Genomic DNA, 21,029 nt, shown 5'->3' on the forward strand with positions numbered 1-21,029 from the left:
AAGCCCAGTGGTGAGGGGTAGACATGTAGCTTCCTGGGCCAGTGGGGGGTGGGAATGGGTGGGAGGGATGGGTCACGGTCCTTTGGTGATGGGAATGGTGTTTATGTACACTCCTAGCAAAATGTAGACATATAAATCAGTAGTTAATTAATATGAGAGGGGGAAATCAATTGTATGTCTCAAAGGTTCTCAAAAGACAAACTGAATCTTTTTAATAGATAGGCTACGTGTTTGATATGCGGACTCTCTCAAAAGCCTAGACCAAGTAGATCAGAAGCTTCCAATAGCACAGCTATATACAAGATACTGGGTACTGTACAGCAAACCATAACAAAGGGACTTTTCAAAGTTAACCCAATTAACAAATAATGTGATGATAATATTAACTATTGATTGTCTTTTTGAACCCTAAGACAGCAGGAACCTCACATCTTCACTATAGAGCCCCTACTTCCCCCAGTCCTGGCACCCTTGGATAGGGCTCACTTTCCCGTATGCTTCTCCCAATCCATACCAAATAATATTGCATCCGCCGATCACAACCTAACCAAAGCAACGATTGCCATCTCAACATGCTTCACCTCAGTGTGTATCCAGAGACTTCACGTGTGGAATGACAACCCTTCAGCTTCATTACTCGGGTGAGACCTTTCCTTTTATAGTACACTCTAATTTCATCTCAGGTAGTTCACTTTCTAACAAAGTCCCATAACCTAGACATACACCAGTTTCTGTGAGAGAGAGCGTATGTGCACACGTATCCATAAACTACTGCAAAATATATACCTGAAAGCAGGATTACACTAGAGTTTGCAGTGAGTATCTCCCTAACACTTCCTCTCCACTATTCCAATCTTGGGATCCATGATTGCTCAACAAATTGTTTGGCTTTGTATGTTAACTCTCTTTTCAATCACCAGGTTCCAGATGCCACCAGGATGCTGGCTAGGCTTCCCTGGATTGAAGACCCCACCAATGTGTCCTGGAGCTCAGCTTCCCCAGAGACACACCTTACTAGGGAAAGAGAGAGGCAGACTGGGAGTATGGACCGACCAGTCAACGCCCATGTTCAGCGGGGAAGCAATTACAGAAGCCAGACCCTCTACCTTCTGCAACCCTCAACGACCCTGGGTCCATGCTCCCAGAGGGCTAGAGAATGGGAAGGCTATCATGGGAGAGGGTGGGTTATGGGGATTGGGTGGTGGGAATTGTGTGGAGTTGTACCCCTCCTACCTTATGCTTTTGTTCACTAATCCTTTCTTAAATTAAAAATTTAAATTAAAAAAAAAAAGAATTCCTTAAAAAAAAAAAAAAAATCTCATGGAGCATACAGAAAGAGGAAGGAAAAATTAAGAAAAGTGCAAGACCAAAATAACTACCTTCAAGAACCAATCTGCACAGGAAAGGCCATAAGTATTTGAGTCAGAATAACGGGAAAGTCTGCCCTTAATCCTGTCACTGTTTAGTAATATAAACCAGCTCAAAATACTTAACTTTTGTGAACCACAATAGCCTACTGGAGACACATGATTAAAAGGTAGTAGTACTCTTGCTTTATGTCACTTAAGGAAAAAGCGTGATAATTTATGTTAAGTTGTGCAAGCTCTGACCTAGGAGATACCACATTTATGTAAGACGTTCACGGCTGAGGGTCTGAGACCCCCGTCTTTAATCCTCATATCATCACGACGCAGAATGGAGCTCTGGTTAAAATAAAAAGAAAGAAATTTGCAATTTTCAGGCATGTGGAAAACTGAACAAATATTGTCTGTTGTTTATAGAATTAAATGTTCATAGTGAATCATCTCAGGACTGATTCTTCAGAGCACACCAAGATTCTCAAGACACTTCCTGGGAAGCCAGGCTGGTCTCCACCTTTCTCCAGTGACAGCTGCTTTTCTTTTTCTTTTTTTTTCTTTTTGCCTCCAGGGTCATTGCCGGCACTATGAATACTATAAATCCACTGCTCCTGGAGGCCAATTTTTTTCCCCATTTTTGTTGCTCTTATTGTTGGGTAGAACAGAGAGAAATCAAGAGAGGAGGGGAGGACAGGTAGACACCTGCAGATCTGTTTCACCTCTTGTGAGGCGACCCCCCTGCAGGTGGGGAGCCAGGGGCTCTGGGATTCTTATGCAGGTCCCTGCACTTCACACCATGAGCCTTTATAAAGCCCGATACCACCGCTCAGCACCCTTTTGTTTTAAGTAACCTTGCCTATTAACTGTTAGCAACTTAAGTAAAAGATGACTAAGAATATCGCTCAAATAAGAGACAACTAGCATCTATTTTTAATGTCTCCATGTACCACACTAACACAATATGAAAACTTTCTCAAGCTAAGTTTGCTTAATTTGCTTCATATCCTAGCCCTCTCTTGCCTTCATCATGCATTATTCTTACACAGAAATATTACGCAAAGAATTGGCCTCGATCTTTGTAGGGTCATTAGTATTGGGTGACACTTGCACAAAGCCCTTCTAAAAATTAATAGGAATGGGACTTCAGCATAGACTGTATATTAGAACATTACTATATTTATTTCCTGATAAAATCCTAATCCTATAAATAAACTATTCATTTATTTATGTATTCCTTTTACAAATTAAGGACACTGAAGCTCAGGGAAAAAAAAAATGAATTGCCTAAACCACAGGGCTACATTAGTCTAACACAGTTGTTGTTGTTGTTGTTTTTCCACTTTTTCAAGATTTCTTTTATATACTTCATATGAGATAGAGAGTTTCTCAGAAGAGAAGGAGAAATAAAATGGGTGAGAGAAGCCAAAGCATTTGTCTGGTACATGCAGTCTTACCTGAGGATCAAGCTAGGAGCTTCACACCTGCAAATTCTGAGTTGGACCAACTGTGATATTTCCCTAGAAAGAGAGAGAGAACACAGATGGGAGAGACATCACAACCACAGAGTTTCCCAGGGGGTAGTGGCAGGCCCTTCAGGTGCCAGGACTTTGGAGCCTCAGACAGGAGAGTCCCTTTGCATAACCATTGTGCTATTTACCCCACACACTCTCCCACCACCCTTCTTTCTGACGCTTTATTGCTGTGGGCTTTTTTTGTCAGGCTGGAGAGAGGGAAAGAAAACAACACCAAAGCTTCCTTCACAGTGGTGTGGGCCAGCCCAGAACCTAGGCGAACACACGGTGATGAAGCACACTGTCCGAAGGAGCTATTTTGCCAGCCCTATTTTTAACTTGTTAGTGTGAGAAAGAAAAAGAATCAAACAAATCTAAACAAAAACAGACAAGAAACCATCATGGACCCGTTACCCAGTGATAATGCTTGTAAGATTATTTCCAATTTTTCAAAATGTCCCTAGTAATAAGGTTGTACATCTTCACAGTTGTGGACAGGTTATAGACACATATCTCCATATATAATTAAAGATATGCATAATATATTAAGACAAAAGGTGAAAGAGAACAACCAAAAAAATATATTCCAGACAAAAGTTGAACTGAAGGAGCAGCCTCTGAAAAGGCACCGGAATAGGAGACGGCGAATATGATCGCATGTGACACAGAGACACTGAGTCAAAACCTGCTTTTCAACTGATATGCAAAGAGAGCTGCTTCTAAAAGTGTGTACTGGGACGACAGGAGACAAAAACCTTTCAATAAGAAAAAGAGGGTCCCGGGGCTGGGCCATAGTGCAGCAGGTTAGGCACTCATGGCACCAAGTGCCAGCACTAGTTAAGGATCCCAGTTCGGGGCCCCGCTCCCCACCTACAGAGGGGTCACTTCGAAAGTGGTGAAGCAGGTCTGCAGGTGTCTGTCTTTCTCTCCCCATCTCTGTCTTCCCCTCCTCTCTCCATTTCTCTCTGTCCTATCCAACAACAGGAACAGCTATAACAACAATAATAACTACAACAAGGGCAACAAAATGGACAAAATGGCCTCCAGGTGCAGTGGATTTGTAGTGCAGTCACTAAGCCCCAGCAATAACCCTGGAGGCAAAAAGAAGAGGGTTCCAATTCTCTTATTTGTACCAAAAAGTCATTTCCAGTAAAGTAAATAAAGGAAACCTTACCAGGAATCAATTTTTCCTATGGACAGAGCAGAAGAGGAAATTTTCTTTACTAATAGTCATCATGAAAAGCACTGCATCCAACTGACATGTCAATGAAAAAGAAAGACCTCAGATTACTCTGAGAAATAAAATAGGAAGCTGGCAATAAAAGACGCTAACTTAGCGATGTGCTTGACTTTCCTGGAGTACAGAGAATAAGAAGACTTCTGTCACAGGGACAAACGTGCAAACTGAAACATAGAAAAATAAGATTTTGGCGGAGCCAAGATGGCGACTAGAAGACAGCACCTGATGTGAGCGCTGCAAAGAAGCTGCTTTCAACCTGGGACTCTGGAAAGGCCATCAGGGTCCAAATGCTACCATGATGCCAAGCGGACCTCCCAAAGCAGACGAGCCCACCAATAACCTGGAACTCTGCTTCCCCAGATCTCCGCCCCACTAGGGAAAGAGAGAGGCAGGCTGGGAGTATGGATCAACCTGTCAACACCCATGTTCAGCGGGGAAGTAATGACAGAAGCCAGACCTTCCACCTTCTGCATCCCACAATGACCCTGGGTCCATACTCCCAGAGGGATAAAGACTAGGAAAGCTATCAGGGGAGGGGATGGGATACAGTGATCTGGTAGTGGGAACTGTGTGAAGTTGTGCCACTCTTATCCTATGGTTTTTGTCAGTGTTTCCTTTTGATAAATAATTTAAAAAAGAAAGAAAAACAAGATATTATATTTAAAAAAAAAAGTAGTGCTGACATCTTCTGGTTACTTTTGGCCACTGATTAGCTCATAAAATTTGCATTCAAATGAATTTATAGCTAATGCTTTTTAAATAAGGGTAGTGAATCTCCTGACCCGTATTCTCAAGTTGGGGGGAGGTGCCATTGACACAGAATTTTTAAATATCTTAATTCTATTACTGAAGAGACAGAGAAATTGAGAGAGGAGGTGGAGATAGAGAGGGAAAGAGACAGAGAGACCCCTGCTGCCCTGCTTCACCATGAAGCTTTCCCCCTGCAGGAGAGAACCAGGGGCTTGAACCTGGGTTGACACGGAATTTTTAATTACACACAACAGAAATCTATTGTAGTTAAGAACAAAGAAATTTACAGCAGCAGGTTATTAGAGATTCAAAGAAGTTCCACAAAGGTTAGAGAATAAGCTATGCAATCATAAGCAGGACCAAAATAGTGGCCTGGAACTGGCCCAGTTACACAGCATCACTGCCATTAGCAGCTACTCATGTTCGCCTAAGTCCAAGGTGCTTGCTAATCTAGACCTGGGTACCAGATGCTACACAGAAATTCTGCTCGGGGGTCAGGCAGTGGAGCACTGAGTTAAGCACACGTGGTATGGAGCTCAGGGACCAGCACAAGCATCCAGGTTCCAGCCTCCCGCTCCCCACCTGCAGGAGGGGGGAGTGTCGTTTCATAAGCAGTGAAGCAGGTCTGCAGGTGTCAGTTTCTTTCTCTCCCCCTCTGTCTTCCCTTCCTCTCTCCATTTCTGTCCTATCCAACAACCATGGCAGCAGCAGCAACATCAAGGGGAAAAAGATGGCCTCCAGGAGCAGTGGATTCATAGGGCAGGCACCAGGCCTCTAACTGTCCCTGTAGATAAAGTAGATGAACCACTATCATGACTGGAATAAATTCAGTGGTATCTGTTTCTTCTCTTTTTTGATCATAAGAGAATTCCAAGGTAGACGTCACATGAACACAATGTATTATTTCTCTCATGACAGGTGTCGTACATCATTCCTACCTCCAACTTAAACCCTCTTCCACTGCTGTGCACTGGGTCCACTGTATATATTCTATGCCTGCTCCCTTCACCTTGAGTCCTTGTCTTTGCTACCATGGATCACACCTACCCCAATGTCAGGAAATTGTGAGGATGTGGTAGAGCCTGGCAGGTTTGACCAGAGGAGTGCATCTATTCTGTCAGTCTCTCTCTCTACTGAGAAGTTGAGCAAGGAGGGACAGGAGTAACCCCAAAGGTTTGCCCCATCTTATCAGACTCCCCGCCTCACAAAGCACCCCACATTCCTGATACTATGGCCATAAGATAGAAAGAAAGGGGGAGATATCGGGAAATTGTGAGGATGTGGTTGAGCTCAGCAGGGCTCGCAAAGCACCCTGCATTCCTGATACTATGGCCTATCTACATAATCATTGTTTTGCCTGAAGGATTCCCACCCATTCCATTCCTTTGATCTATCTTCTTTCTACCCTCAAGACCCTTCCTGCCTGCAAGGTAGTATTAATCCTACTAGTTAAAACCCTCGCAACAGCTGCTAAGGAAGCTTCTACCTTCCCAGCCCCTTTTGCCTTTCTCCACCCCTTTCCTAGCCATTTCCATTTCCGACTTGCCACTTCTGGGTCTGCCCTTTAAAAGCCTCTCTGATCGATAAAGATTTGCATTGCCTCACTGCAGCCACAGCCACGTGCTTGGTTCCTGAGTCATCTCCCTCGTGACACTGAGTGAGTAGCAGCCCAGGCTGGCTCCGGTCGACTTTTCTCTCCAACCCAGAGAGTACATGCCCGGAAGAGGCATCCCCACACTATCCCAGAACTCCAAGTTTCACGCTGTGCTTTTCCCTGTCTTTCCTTGTTTCTTTAATTTCCACACATGAGATTATTCTGCAATCGGGGACCTGAAGGCAGGATCCTGAGCTCTGCCACATCTCCGGGTTGAGACAGTTTTACTTCCAACACCTTCAATGGCGTAGAAAAAAGTCTGGAGATGCCTGGAAATGGGACTCACATAGAACATCCCACAAAGTTACTGTGTCATGTGTGTGTGAACCCAACAGGAAGTTCAACTTAGTATTTACTATCCGAAGCCTGCACTACGTCAAAGCATGGAGCAAGAAACAGGACAAGCACCTTTGCAGGAGTACAGAAATTACAAGTCATGGCTAGACCATCAGGCCATTATGATGTAACCCTCGGTCTATGCTGTAGAGGTTTATTACGCCCATGCATTCCAGAGTTTTTGAGGACAGCAGTGTTTGTGTCAATGTGCAGTTTTCAAGCTGTTTACCTTGGGGCCTGTTGACTAAGACTCCTCTCATTAGCTTAAGACATTAAGCAGATGCCCATCAGAGAACAGAATTCATAGCCAGAGGGGAACAAGAGTGACCACAAGCGGTCAAGCATTCTTTCTGCTCTATACAGAGCTACTCAGTATTTGAGAAAATAGCTTAGCAGAGAAATCAGTAATGTATCAATACGTAACAAGTTTTATAATTCAAAGGTCTTCAATACTAAGTTAATAGGCATCAAGAAGTCAAGACCCTGAATTTGTGCTTCTGTTTCTGGCTTATTCCATTTAACAGGATTCCTTCAACATGCGTACTTCAAGTCACTAATGCCCAATTCAAAGTGTTACGGGAGGGAAGGAGTCATCTGATTGACACATCCTGGGTCACATGCAAGTGTCCTTGAAGAAATATGTTTCAGGGGTTTCTTTTCAGACATTACTCATAAGGAAGAATTTTCCCAAATACATGAAAAGTGGCAAGGATGTTGGAAGTATCAAAGAGTCTGCCTCTCCTGCTCTGAAGGAGACTGCTTCCTAGAGAGTGGTGAGATAGGGACCACGGCCATGACCAAGGCTGACATAGATCCAAAGGCTCAGCCCCTCGCAGATAACCACCTTAGTAGGTAAGAACCTTGTTCAGCAGTCATGCAAGGACAAGAAGCATCGCCAGTCACTAAAACTCTCAACAGAGGCATCTCTGTGTTCACTGTGATGGTCGCAGATGCTGAGTCCCTGGGAATCACCATGCCCCTCCCTCTGCTGTGTGAAGACAAGGTATCCTATGTGTTTGTGTGCTGTAAGCAGGTCCTAAAACAGGCCTGTGGGGTCTCCAGGCCTGGCACTGCTTGTTCTGTCACCATCAGAGAAGGTTGGACTCTTAAGCATGAGATTCCAAGTTCAATCCCCAGCACTACATGTGCCAGAGTGATGTTCCAATTTCCTCTCCTGCTCTCTCATTAGTGAATAAACAAACAAACAAAAACAGAGCTGAGGAGACAGCATAATGGTTATGCAAAAAAACCTCTATGTCTGAGGTTCTGAGCTCCTAGCCTCAACCTCCAACTCCATCATAAACCATAATTATTCCGTGCTTTTTCCCTCCTTCCCTCCCTCCCTCCCTCCCTCCCTCCCTCCCTCCCTTCCTTCCTTCCTCCTTCTCTTTCTTTTTTGCCACTAGGGTTATTGCCAGGGCTTGGTACCTGTACTATGAATCCAGCATTTCTGGTGACAGTCCCCTCCCCCACCCCCTTTTCTTTTTCTTTTTCTTTCTAGTTTGTTTTGATATGACAGAGAGAAATTGAGAGGGCAGGAGGAGACAGGGAGGGAGAAAGAAAGACACCTACAGACTCGCTTCATCACTCATGAATCTTTCTTCCCCTGCAGGTGAGAAGTGGGGCTCAAACCTGGGTCTTTGCACATAGCACTATGTGCGCTTAATCAAGTGGGTGAGGGCCCCCAGCCCTCCTCTCTACCTCTCGCTCTCTTTCGATATGTATTTATATGTTTTATATCTTTGTATGTCTCCCTGTATTTCTCATTAAAAATAACAAATAAAATGTTAAAAAAAAGAAGAATACAAATGATGAATTTTTCTTTTCAGACTGTTCTGTTACATCTTAAACATCCTTCTACCCTGGCATGAATTCTCAAGTTGGGGTTAAGAGACAAAGTACTTTTAAAATACATACAGATGCATCAAACATTACTTTTTTTTACTGAAGCTCAGTTTCATGTTCTCATTTTGAATTCCATTTACATTAGCAATTTTTCTTAAAGGGATTCTCTTTTGTGTCTTCTCTGTGCCTGGAATGCCATCAAGTTACCACCCTTTGGCCGCTGTCCCTTTATTCCTCCAAGCTCTGTGTCCATTTCCCCCTGTAAGGGACAGCACTCTATAGGCTTCCATTATAGCTCTTAGCAAACTGCCTGATAATAAATAAGCTTTCCTCTTGCTACACTGACCTTCTGGAGTAAGGTCTTGGCCTTTGTATCCCAAATATGACCTTTATTTTTTGTTTTCTAATAAGCATTTTTTAAACATGAAAAGAGTTTTTTAAGTTATAAAGAATCTTCAAAATCAAGGCAAGCAGTTCCCTCATGATTCTTTCAAAATTCATATTTTGATGCAATAGGTCCAGGGAAATCCCTTCATTCACAATTTCTAAGGAGTTTTCCTCCTCCTGAATAGATGGTTGGTTCAAGGGTCATAACGTGAAAAAAGACATCTGAGTGTCAATTTAGGATAAAATGTTTTCAATCCTGACTACAAATCAGAATCACCTGGGGAAGCTTCCTGTCTGGTTGTTTTTAATTTTCAATTCCTGAACCCTCCCCGCCCCCCCCCCCCCCCCGCAACAGAGGCTATAATCTAATTCAACTGTTATAACTCCTACAGTCAGTATTTGAAAATGCCTTTTCAGTTGATTCCAATGAGTGTGCTGGTCAAAAGTCATTTGTCCTGTTGAGTAGTTGAATACCAGTATCTTAACAGACTTTCCATTTCCTTCCCTGTAACATGGTAACCATCCCATGTATCTGATAAAATTCTACTGGGACTAAATGAAAGAAGAAGAAGAAAAAAAAAAAAAGCACTAATTCAGTTGTCATTGAATTCTAGGTGCTTAATAAAAACGTTAGTTATAGATTCCAGCTGACAAATGGGTATGTAAAGAAAAAACACACGGTTCTTATAAGCCATTGAGAACATGCTTGATGTCTTTCCAGAGAGAAAAAAGGAAGGAGAGGAGTTCACAGGAGTTGGGCAGAGTCCCTGCAGAAACCTCTAGTATTTAGAGAATGTGATCTAACTGTCCTTTGATTAATTCAACAGACCCCACAGCTGGGGTCCCTCCTTGTGTGAGACAGAAACAGCTTTGTATGGGGACAGTCTGCAGGATGTCTAGCTGGACCTGAGCCAGAGACCCCAGGACAATAAGTGGTCACATCCAAGCTACAGCTGATCCTTGGAGAGGTCTCCAAGGATCATCTGGTTTCAAACTGTTGTTTATAGGTTTGAGAGCAAAGGTCCTCAAAACTCTGAATGATAGCACGGTCACTAAAATTCAAGCAAGAAAACACTAGTAGTTATTGTAGAACTAACTGCCTTCTACACTGAATTCTTCTAACATACAGCCACTTCTGTAACTCTAAGAAACATGAAAATAACTTCTCATCTGACATGGAAGGTTAAAAAAATCATATTTTCCCTTTGTTCTTCAGTCAACTGTTATCATAAAGTTAGTAGTTTTATAGATGGTTAGAAAATAATTTAGATATAGAGTTCACAGATTAAAGTAAGGAGGTTTTCACATTTAGCTATCAATTTTGTACCTTAATTGTAAGTCAATTTGCTTGAAGGTTATTGGGCATTTGATAGCAGTCTCTTTCTTAATCTAGGTATAAGAAAATGGCTTTTGCATGCCAACAGACTAGGTGTCTTACATTACTAGTTACCACTAACACATAAAGAATGCCAAGCTCATAGTCATGGTCTCGGCCTTTTTGTAAATAATCTAAGTCAACTTTAAGCTTCAAACTTCGTAGGTATAGGGTGTCCTTGTTCGGTAAATCTGGATGAATTCTAGCCACTCAAGTACAACACCAACCAGATACTGCTGTTTAAATTATCTGCCTTTGCCAAATGTCTAACCCTCTATAAAATGTATGCTTATTGCCTGGTATCCCTCCCCTCCACAAACAGTTCATTCTCAGTATGACCTCACTTTTCTAACAGCTATCACCTCTCTTATAGTTGGTTATGTCTATATAAATATAAACAAAGGAAGAAGTAACAGTCAGACAAAAATTTATGAAACCACATGCAACAAAGGCTTTCTAGACAAACCCAATTTAACAAGAAATCTTCTACAAAGGAGAAAAAAAAAATCCCAAACCATGTCAAACCCCTTCTGCTTAGCTGTGTCCCATATCCAATCAGTCAGCATGTCCTGCCTCCACTACCCTTGTCTCCAATGCTTTTTCTGAGAACAATCTTTTTTTTTTTTCTTCCAGGGTTATTGCGGGGCTCGGTGCCTGCACTACGAATCCACTGCCCCCGGAGGTCATTTTTTTCCCTTTTGTTGCCCTTGTTTACTTTTGTTGTTGTTATTATTGTTGTAATTGCTGTTGTTGTAGTTGGATAGCACAGAGAGAAATCAAGAAAGGATGTAAAGACAGAGACAGGGAGAAAAAGATAGACACCTGCAGACCTGATTCACCGCTTTAACGCGAAACCCCTGCAGGTGGGAGCCGGGTCTCGAACCAGGATCCTGGCGTTGGTCCTTGCGCTTTGCGCCATGTGCGCTTAACCCGCTGCGCTACCGCCCAGCCCCCAAAAGGGTCTTCTAACTGGTCTCTCCGCCTCTGGACACCCTCTCCAACGTCTCTGCCACACTGCAGCCACGATGTAAAATAAATCAGCACACTCACTCACATCCCCAGATACTTTCAAATGACACATAAAACGCTCTGACATGGGAGTCGGGCGGTAGCGCTGCAGATTAAGCACACATGGCGCAAAGCACAAGGACCAGCGTAAGGATCCTGGTTCAAGCCTCCGGCTCCCCATCTGCAGAGGAGTCACTTCACAGGCGATGAAGCAGGTCTGCAGGTGTCTATCTTTCCCTCCCCCTCTCTGTCTTCCCCTCCTCTCTCTATCTCTCTCTGTCCTATCCAACAACGACAACATCAATAATAACTACAACAATAAAAAAACAAGGACAACAAAAGGGAATATATATATAAAGATGCTCTGACATTACACTTTTCTCTGTCGGAATAACTTCTTGGCAGTTCCCTCATGGGCACTCAGCCTTCCAGCCACATCAGATTACTTACAGTTCTCCAATTATCATCCAAAGGTCACATATGCAAAGCTCAAATACACTGGGGCCTTGCATATGCTTTTCAAGGAAAAATCTCCAAGATCCCCCGGCCCCATCTCCTCAAGATAGCTCTTCACCTTTAAAATCCCCTTTATTGAACAGCTCAAGTGCAACCACCTCAGAGCTTCCCAATAAGAAAGAACCCCTCTGGTCTTTACATCACATTCACTTCCTCTGCTTTCACTATGTTAGTACAAAGTTTCTTTTATGACTTTGGTGAATGGCACAGGTTGCCTTTCAGAAATTAGCTTTATGCTAAGTAACAGGGATGATAAATTACTCTTTTAATGGGGGTAGGTTTGCTGAGCCTTGAACCCATGGACTTGTCCATTTGTATCACTCTGCCTACCACGAAGCTGTAACACTAACCTAGATGGTACTATTTTTAATGATGAAAGAGGTAATAGAGAATCACTGCAGAAATTGCAGAGTGCAAAAATAAGTAAACGTATAAACTGTAATTCCAACAAGCAGAAATGTTTAACTATGGGTAATATTTAGGAGACATTCTCCAAAACTTTATTCACAAATACATATTAACACACAAAGTTGAAATCATATTACATACAATATTACATAACTGAATTTTTAAATTTTTTATCTCTATTTATTTATTGGATAGAGACAGGCAGAAATCAAGAGAGAAGGAAGAGATAAAGAAGGAGAAAGGGAGTCAGTCGGGCGGTAGCACAGTGGCTTAAGCGCATGCGGCACAAAGCTCAAGGACCAGAGGAAGGATCCTGCTTTGAGGCCCTGGCTCCACACCTGCAGGGGAGTTGCTTCACAGACGGTGAAGCAGGTCTGTAAGTGTCATTCTCTCCCCCTCTCTGTCTTCCTCTCCTCTCTCCATTTCTCTCTCTCCTATCCAACAAGGACAATATCAATAGCAACAATAACTACAACAAGGGTACCAAAAGGGAATAAATAAATATTTTTTTAAAAGAGGGAGAAAGACAGAGAGACACCTGCAGGCCTGCTGCACCACTGGTAAAGCTTCCCCCTGTAGGTGGGGACCGGGGCTTGAACCTGGATCCTTGTACATTGTAATGATGTGTGTTCAGACAGGTGTGCCACCACCTGGCCTTTCAAATCTTTCTTTTCCTTCACAATATTATATGTTGAGTTATAAAAACAATTCACAATTAGAAGCACATGAAATGTTTTTAAAGGTTTTTTTTTTTTTTTTGCTTTATTTACTTATTGGCTAGAGACAGCCAGAAATTAAGAGAAAGGGGAGATAGAGAAGGAGAGAGACAGAGAGACACCTGCAGCCCTGCTTCACCACTTGTAAAGCTTTCCTCCTGCAAGTGGGGACCAGGGGCTTGAACATGGGTCCTTGTGCGCTCAACCATGTGCGCCATCACCCAGCCCCAGCACATGAAATTTTTTATTTAAAATGTAGAATGGTCAGACCCCACCTCTATTTGAAAACTGATCTACTTAGTTAGCTAGTTATTTTTAGACTCGGGAAATCAGAGCACTGCTCAGCTCTTGACATATGAGGGCAGGGTCTGGAGCCTCTGGGGCCTCGGGCATGCTAATCTGACACACAACTGTTGGGCTAGCTTGCCAACCCTGGAAGCCATCTTTTATCTCTTAAAACTATCTTTGAATAGAGGGTCCTGGGACCTTCGGCTTAACTCATTCATTGATTTTTATGTACCATAAGGTTTAGGTGTCAATATCTCAGACGGTACTTTCTCACTATGCTGAAAAGTAAGAAAAGTGATGGTTCCAAGCTCTTTATTTCAGCCACACATAAGAAAACGCATAAGAAAACACAGTGCGATGGGTTCATGCCAGTCACTGAGCCCCTGGCTCTCTGCTTTCTGCAGCTCAGTGTTAATAACTAGTCTCTGGAAGAAGTGGCCATTCTGTATCAAGAAAGAGCTTGAAAGAGATCGTTTCTAACAGTAAGATCTCATACTTAAAGAATGTAAAAGCTAGCTTGTACTTCAGAGGCCAAAAAAAAAAAAAATTAAGAAGAATAAAACTGGGTAACTTTGGTGGAAAGTAAGACAGTTCTAAGAACTGATGAGAGCAATGATTGGCTGGGGAGGATAGATAGCATAATGGTTGTGCAAAAGGACTCTTCTGCCTAAGGTTTCAAAATCCCAGGTTCAATCCCAGGCAACACCATAAACCAGAGTTGAACAGTACAGTCAGTACTCTGGTTAAAAAAAGAAGAAAGAAAGAAAGAAAGAAAGCAGTGATTGGCCATTGAAACATTTTCTAAGGCTTTTAAATTGGAATTTTTCTCATTAAAAAAAAAAAAAATGAATGGCTTAGAAGGACCAGTGCAAGAGATTTCATGCCTGAAGCACTACGGATTCTAGGTTTAATCCCGGCACCACTGAAAGGCAGAGCTGAGCAGTCTTCTGGTAAAAACAATAACTTCCTGGGCTGGGCTGGGGAGGTAGGTCAGTAGTGCACTGAACACAGTACTTGCCTGAGGCCCCCATTTTGATTCCTGGCACTGAATATGCCAGAGCTATTTCTGGGCACTCTCTCCTCTTATTTCAAATTGTCGTTTAACTAAGCCTTTAAAGACAACAAATAAAAATAAGAAAACATATTTTGAAATAACAAAAGATAAATGAAAAAAAATTGACAGCAATAACATATCCAGGTGTCTGTCATAGCTAGCATGAGTTGGTCTGGAGAGGTGTGAAGAAAGATAATAGCAGAGGCTGGCGGTAGCGCAGCAAGTTAAGAGCGCATGGCGCGAAGCCAAGGACTGGCTTAAGGATCCTGGTTCAAGCCCCCCCCCCCACCTGCAGGGGAGTCGCTTCACAAGCAATGAGGCAGGTCTGCTGGTGTCTATCTTTCTCTCCCCCTCTCTGTCTTCCCCTCCTCTCTCCATTTCCCTCTGTCCTATCCAACAACAACAACAATAACAACAAAAATAATAACAACAAGGGCAACAAAAGGGAAAAAATGGCCTCCAGGAACAGTGGATTCATAGTGCCAGTCATAAGCCTGGAGGCAAAAAAAAAAAAATGACAATATCAACAATCTAATTTAGGATTTTCATTCTCAAACAAACTACAGAAATATAGTCTAGTGAAGTCAAACCCAGTGTGCTGAATGTTGTAAATCCACATGACTAGTTGATGACATAATAGCCTAGAAACCAACACTTCTAACTCCTTCTCTCCTGTAAGAAAGATTTATTTACTACTACAAACTGTCTTTCATTTAAGATCTTAAAAAGTTAGAAATAAGCCACAAAAGGTCCGAGTGCCTGAAGTCTCTACATATAGAGATGCCACCTTATAAACAAATAGCTTAAAATAATTGCGTTTAGAAAGCAGACTGACATTTCAAGGATAGTTCCTTGGAGTTATAACTGAATTCACTGTTTGGCAGAAAAATCAGTGATTACTCTCATTTTCTCTGATACTTAAATAAAAACACCTTCCAGAAAGACAAGCGGTATTGTTAAACAATTCTTGTGTTATACTTACTTTATATGTCTGAGCTAATTATATGCATTTTATATCTGTCTGCGGTTTGGAGTCACATGCCTGTATTTTAATGAATATGCACATTTACAGTATATGTGGTAATCATAGTATGTAAGTTATTCTTTATAAAAATTATGTTCAACCCTAATAACATTCTTTTCTAAAAGCATCAGGTCAGATACAATCACGGTTTCCTTGCAGTGAAATTGATATTTAAAATATCCAGATAAAGAGTCTAAAAGTCAACAGCCTAGGTGATTTCAGTTTAAATTATATCTACATGCTGATGTCCCTGAAATTCATCTCTCTGTCTCTCCTAGGTATTTTGCATGACTGCCCACTCAACAGATTATCTTTGGTGCATCTCAAACCTAAGAGGCCCGGGGAAAGAAACCTCAGGAAAATCCGAAACCTCACCATTTCTCAGCAACTTTGCCATCATGTCTTGTTCAACGACCTCTGAGTGCAATCTCACTCTTCAAATAATAACCAGAGTGAATGACCGCCAATCTCACGCGGAAAATAAGGCCCATAAGATGTGCAGTGATCCTCCCACTTCATTCTGCTGACTTGGACAATTTACTACTCCTCTCCCTTTTTCTTTTCTTTTTTTTTTTTTTTTCCTTTTTCCACACAAGCACTGCTCAGCTTTGCACCTGTGACCTTCGGTGCCTCCAGCATAGGAATCTTTGTGTATAACCATTATGCTATCTCCTCAAGCCCCATTACTCTCCTGCTTCTAAGTGCATCTCAGCTACTCAGTCTGCCTTGCTATCCATTCAACATTTTAAAAGACGTTTTCTACATAGAGTTTCTTTCAACCTAAATCTCCAACCTAAATCTTTCAACCTAAATCACCTCTAAAGAAAGCTTCTTTGAAAATACAGTGACAGGAAGAGAACAGCATTCAACTGTCACCACCAGGCATGTCTCTCTCTCTCTGTCTCTCTCTCTCTCTCTCTGAGAAAAAGTAACCTGAACTCACAGTTCCTCTGCTCTCTTCCCCGGGGGTGGGGGGTGGCTATCTAATAGACTATAAAAATAACCTCCCTTGGGGCCAGACAGAGGTGAACTTGGTTGAGAGCACACATTACAGTTTGTAAGGACCTGTGTTTGAGCCCCAGGTCTTTACCTGCAGGGGGAAAGCTTTTCAAGGGGTGAAGCAGGACTGCAGGTGTCGCTCTGTCTCTCTCCCTCTTTACTACACCCTTCACTCTTGATTTTTGGCTGTTTCTATCCAATAAATAAATAAATATAATGAAAATAAGAATAACCTCCCAAGGCAGAAAGCAATACGTGAAGGATACAAAGTGCACCCACAGGAAGCGAACCAAAAATTAACACACAACCCACCACTTCATGCTGCCTTAAACGTGAACTAGTGACTTTTCATTACGTGAGGCTTTTATGCATGTTACATATAAAGAAATACACACACACACACACACACACACATATATGTTGGATAGGACAGAGAGAAATGGAGAGGAGAGGGGAAGACAGAGAGGGGGAGAGAGAGACAGACACCTGCAGACCTGCTTCACCACCTGTGAAGTGACCCCTCTACAGGTGGGGTCGAACCAGGATCCTTGTGCAGGTCCTGACATTCTGTACAATGTGCCCAGTTCACCACTGTCTGGTCCAAGAACTATAGATTCTTAAACAAAATTCAGTAGGTCAGAGAAGTGAGGACATACTTAAATCATCCAAAAGAAAAACTGGGTTTCCATGAACCTGATATGGTGAGTTAAGTGAAGACAAGAGCAAGGCCTCACAGTCTTAAAAGAAACTAACACTGGTTATGGAATATTGGGGGGCAGGGAGGTAGGCTCCCAGGTGGGCATTTTGGTGCACCAACTTGTGATGTTTGATGGATATCATGGATTTTTCTAATAAAACAAAGATAGGGAACTTTCTTTCTGGCAAGAGCCACTTAGATATGTCATGACGTATGATATCATTTGTGGGTCTTACAAAATGACCAAAGTAAAAATGAGCACTTACTGAATTTGGAGTCCTGCATACAGTAGCCTTGTCAGGGCTGGACCAATTGATTTGTGGGTCGCATATGACTGGTTACTCCTCACCCAGGTATAAAAGAAACAATGAATTGGGAATATGGCAAGTATACCCCTCAGACAACTTAAATTGACATTTCTCATATATATTTTTAATAAACAGGTGAGGAGAGGTCAACTGTGCGTTATATCCTAAATAGTGAAGGGTTAAATATTCAGATATCTATTCTGCATACTCATGTCGACCATGAATAAGTCAACCAAAAATTCTCAGAAACACCTCATCTCCCTGGGAAGGAGTCAGCAATGAAAAGCCCTTCGAGGGACAGATATTTGTAGAATCTCTAATTCCTTGGTTTGCAAAATTAGGAACTTACACTCAGAAATAGTAATGGCACTAGTTCTTTTGTTGAGTTTTACTTCTCAAAATTAGTATAACTAGAGGAAAAGATAGAGCATTGGGGTATTCTATCTACTTGTAAAATCTGATGAATAATGTTAGTAGAGTGTGTGTGTGTGTGTGTGTGTGTGTGTGTGTGTGTGCTGTTAGTCGCATCACCATGCCACCCCCCAAATATGAGGCATAAAAGGAAAGCAGGGAACAACTAGTGGAAAAAATATTGAGGGGGGAAATAAGGTCATTCACACCTGTTCTGAGTTTCTTTTAGACAAAGAAGTCATTCACTCATGATTGTTGTCTTCATTTTCCTGAAAAGGAAGATGGTGATAGACAGGTTGACAGAATAGAGATGGTAATTGATTGCCATGGGTCTTGGATTTGAGTCTATTCCCCTAAGTCCAAAAATAGAACCTTATATACTCAAGTATCACTCTTGCCATCTATTTTCAGCCTATTACACTGTTTTTCTGAAGACAATCCATGATTATGTTCTTGTGATGAAACTCCAGTTTATCAAGTTACAGAAGTAATCTCTGCAAAAGCTCTTCACGTTCATTGGAGGAATCTGTTACTGAGATCCTGTTCTCTCTGTTTCCTATTTCAGTACTCACGTACTATGAACTTTAACCTTACACAATGCGGGGCAAGGTTTACCAAAGTCAATTTTAAAATGCCACAAATAAAGAATGCATCAGATATTACAAAAATCACAAGATAAAATATGTGCAGTGCTTATAAATAACTATTAGCCCCCCCCTTTCTGTGTACTTTCTCTACCCTATTCACCCCCCACTTTTTTTTTTCTTTGCTTTGGTTGATTTTTGTTGCCTCCTGTTTCATGTACTTGCTAATGTTTTTCATGGACAGACTACTAGAAAGATAATTTATCCCACTCTGATTGGGGGGAGGACGGGGCCAAGGCTTTCTCATCACTTCTTCTCTACCCATGCTTTCTTTATTACTTGGTGTTGTTTTCTTATGATTTCTTCTCTACTCGTTTTATTTTCTATTATTATTATTATTCTCTAGCTATCCTAGTTTGGGCCCCATGAAAACCTTATGAAGCTCACATTTGGCTTATTTTCTCCCCCACCAGGTTTATCACTGGTTCAGTGTCAGAACTTAGAATCCAGTACTCCTGCTGGCCATTTTTTCTTCCTTTCTTTCTTCCTTCCTTTCTTTCTTTCATTTTTTTTCAATAGAGCAGAGGGAAATTGAGAGAGGAGGAGGAGGATGTAGAGAGGGAGAGGAACAGAGAGACACCTACAGACCTGCTTCACCAGTTGTGAAGCATCTTTCCCTGCAGGTGGAGAGTGGGGGCTGGAACCCGGATCCTTGTATGGGTCCTTGTGCTTAGTATTATGTGCGCTTAACTGGTTGTGCCACCGCCCGGCTCCCTCTCTACCCAAGTTTTCTATGCTAGGAGTTCTAGGAAGCATGACAATTTCACAAAATAAGTCCAAGCCATGCATTTTCATTTATCACACTGGGTATTTAGACTCGTTGTGTAATGGAAAGATTCCTGGAAGACAGTAGAAATAACTTTAATTATGGGCTGAAGTAAATTCAAAGTAAATTCAGTTCACATATGACCAGATGAAATTGACAATATTTAATCATCTTTGACCTCCAACAATGACAATTTCATATGCATATGAATATAGGTCACTAACCCTAGAATAAACGCATCCCCAATTCAGCTCCCATTAGCCAGAATCTAGAGTTACCCATGGTCAGTCAAGTACATTTTGTATTAGGGGAAACATGGCTTACGGGCCTAGGAGTACAAAAAGGCCACAGTGGTACTTGAACAGTTGGAAACCTCTTAATTGCACATTTTACATGACGTGAATGAGGTCCAGGGACTTTGGCAGAGTCTGGGAAAAACATGGGGTTCTGAGGCCTAAGGTTCATTAGTTTCACAGCAAGTCATCTCTGCAGTCCTAATCCGAGCGCGGAAAATTCTGTAATCAGCTCAGTCCTGAGAAAACCTACCTAGAGCATCAAAAATGCAATCCTTCACTTTTCTCACAAAGAAACAGCTCCCACCAGTCACAAAGAAATGACTGTCATTTAGAGACACAAGCTCAGGAGGCCTGGTCCTTCCATTCCTAGATTCAAATCATCCTACTTAGGGGACCGAGCGGGCGGTAGTGAGGCGGGTTAAGCGCACATGGTGCAAAGTACAAGGACCCACACAAGGAATCCAGTTCGAGCCCCTGGCTCCCCGCCTGCTGGTCTGCGGGTGTCTATCTTTCTCTCCTCCTCTCTGCCCCTTTTCTCTCGATTTCTCTCTGTCCTATCCAATAACAACAACAGCAGTGGGAACAATAACATCAACAAGGGCAACAAAATGGGGAAAAACGGCCTCCAGGAGCAGTGGACTTGTAGTGCAGGCACCGAGCCCCAGTGACAACCCTGGAGGGAAAAATACTAATACTAATACTAATACTAATACTAATACTAATACTAATACTAATACTAATACTAATACTAATACTAATACTAATTCTATCTAAAACCGAGGACACCTCCTATGTCACTAAGAGTCCATTGCTGGCGCAGAAATCTCTACCTACCATCAGTCCCGAGGGCCTCCACCAGGTACGTGTTCTGTATAACAGGCAGGCTGCCCTCACAGGGGCCTTTTATTACCTCACAGGTGCTCGCTGATAAAACTGGTTTCCATGCAAAATGTAAACTTTGGTTTATCTGGAATCTGAGAACGTGCTATTTGCTAAGTGGCTCCACAATGAAATAGCTTTCTGACCTGTGTGCTCATTTTTCAATCAGACACAAAATGCCACACAGAGAACAGAGTTGAGCTAAAGCTTGCAACCCTTTTCAGCAAGGCTCTTTTCTCGTGCTTTTTTTTTTTTTTCTTCTTCTGATTGTATAGATACGTTTCTCCACCACAGACTGGAGGCCTGAACAGGCCAACAGTTTATCTGCAGGGTTCTGTTGAGCTGGCAGCCCTGTGCAGAAGTGTACTGAGTCTACATAATAGCCGCCATCTGTTACAGTCTTTCTAAGTAATGTCATCAGTATGAAAACACAATGTCAGCCCTAATAATTAAAGGATTGCTTTGGGAAGTTGAAGTCAGTGATGTGAACTTATTCCAGAAGGTCATTAAAACCTGGTTTCTTTGCAGTAATTAAAAACACAACTAGGTATGGGTGACT

The 21,029-nt window shown here is 42.2% G+C and overlaps 1 protein-coding gene across 7 annotated transcripts in view; it reads right to left on the bottom strand.

Moving 5' to 3' along the window:
• The window catches only part of GULP1 (GULP PTB domain containing engulfment adaptor 1), a 246,125-nt gene that overhangs the window by 190,462 nt on the left and 34,634 nt on the right, over nucleotides 1-21,029 (bottom strand). For 6 of the 7 annotated variants that reach the window (XM_060177596.1, XM_060177601.1, XM_060177600.1 and 3 more), the window contains exon 2: nucleotides 2,813-2,875. The exons of the other annotated variant lie outside the window; for it this stretch is intronic. The gene's annotated coding sequence lies outside the window, so the exon portion shown is untranslated. The remainder of the gene's footprint in view (nucleotides 1-2,812; nucleotides 2,876-21,029) is intronic. 7 annotated transcript variants of the gene reach the window in all.

The sequence above is a fragment of the Erinaceus europaeus genome, chromosome 18 (genome assembly GCF_950295315.1).
Source record: "Erinaceus europaeus chromosome 18, mEriEur2.1, whole genome shotgun sequence".
NCBI lineage: Eukaryota > Metazoa > Chordata > Mammalia > Eulipotyphla > Erinaceidae > Erinaceus > Erinaceus europaeus.